The sequence below is a fragment of the Papio anubis genome, unplaced genomic scaffold (assembly GCF_008728515.1).
Source record: "Papio anubis isolate 15944 unplaced genomic scaffold, Panubis1.0 scaffold5559, whole genome shotgun sequence".
NCBI lineage: Eukaryota > Metazoa > Chordata > Mammalia > Primates > Cercopithecidae > Papio > Papio anubis.
Window position 1 is genome coordinate 1 of NW_022165779.1, and position 1,576 is coordinate 1,576.

The window sequence follows — 1,576 nt, forward strand, 5'->3', positions numbered from 1 at the left end:
GGCATCTGTAGGTGCCACAAGGCCTGAGGCCACAGGGGCTGACTCAGGACAGAAATATGGGTGTCCTTGGGTTCTCGAAACGCTTTGTGGAGTTAAAACAGAAATGAGGTTTCTAACCTGTGCCACGTCTCTGAGCAAAGTCAGCACAGAAAGATGACTCTCTCTGGGACATGTCTGTCTGTCTGGGTGTCCCCTTTAACTCTTTCTCTGTTTTTTACCTCCCTGTATGGCCCCTGTGTCTGTCCTCTGTTATGACACCTGGTCTGTACTTGTGTCTCCTGTTTCTCTGTCTCTGTTGGTACAGACTTCGCCAAGTCAGTCTCTCTCCGTAAGAATCCCATACTCATCTTCCTCATGACAACCTGGGGCTTCAAAGTCCTAGATCATTCACTCTGTGTCCCAGTGACAATGAGAAGAATGTCCAGACACTCTCACCTGTGATCACGATGTCCAGGGGGTCACTGGGAGCTGACAACACATAGGGGGAGTGAGTGACAGAACCGTAGCATCTGTAGGTCCCTGCAAGGTCAGACGTTGTGGAATTGATGGAATAGTTGACCTGGGAACCCCCACCATGGCGCTCTCCAACAAGGTGCAAGAGCTCCTCAAAGGTCACCTCACTGTGCAGAAAGAAGTCCTCAAACACGGTATCTGACGAACATTGTAGGGTGACCGTCTCTCCTGATTTCACCAGGGGACCTGGGAGGGCCAGGAGGGAAGGTTTTCTGTGGACTCCTAGAAAGAGAGGTTGTGAGTTTAGACAGCGTCTCCCTTTGTCGTCATATCTATGGCACCTGGAGTGAGTGAGGGTTCCCCTCCCGGCTGTCTGTCTGTCTCCTCCCTCTCTGTGTCTCCCTGTCTTTTATCCCCTGGTGCAGGTTCCTCCATCAGTGTCCCTCTCTCTTCTCTGTCCGTCTGTCTCTAGTAGCCTCGGACGCCCTTTCTACTGGGCTCAGCCTCATCCCTTAGGCTGTTGTATCTGTTTCCCAGTAATCTGTTTCCTGCTGTCTATGTGGGGGTGGAAGAGGAACCACGGCAGGCTGCATGTCCAGGCTCTCAGCAGCCTGGTTCCATCTCTTTTGGACAAACTGGAGTCCCTGGCAGGAGGTATGAACTGATCAGTAAGGCAGGCACCAGTGTCCACACTCCCTGTCCCTGGTGGGGATTGGGAGCCTCTCCTGCCATGCCTGTGCCTTCTCCATGGCCTCAGCTTCCACAGGGTGGCTCCTGGTGCTGGTTCCAGGAGCATCGACCCCTCCCTATGTGGATGGAGCCTGGTGGTGGCATCAGTGTCCCGCCCTTCCTGATCTCGGGGTTGCCAACCTTCTCCTTGTTTGGTTTCTTTAATTAATTGATTAATTAATTGATTTTTGAGACAGAGTGTGACTTTTTCACCCAGGCTGGAGTGTAGTGGTGTGGTCTTGGCTCACTGCAACTGCCTCCCGGATTCAAGCGACTGAATCCAGTCGTTGGTTTACTCGCGCCCACCACCATGCCCAGCTGTCGTTTGGTTTCTTAACTTGTCCTTGACCATGTTCCTGTGTTGGTTTCCTGTTGCTGTGGCAGAAAATTATCA

The 1,576-nt window shown here is 52.3% G+C and overlaps 1 pseudogene; it reads right to left on the minus strand.

Annotated features, from left to right (window-relative positions):
- Window positions 1-11: 11 nt before the first annotated feature.
- On the minus strand, window positions 12-859 carry LOC116273328 (annotated as a pseudogene).
- Between the last annotated feature and the right edge of the window lie 717 nt (window positions 860-1,576).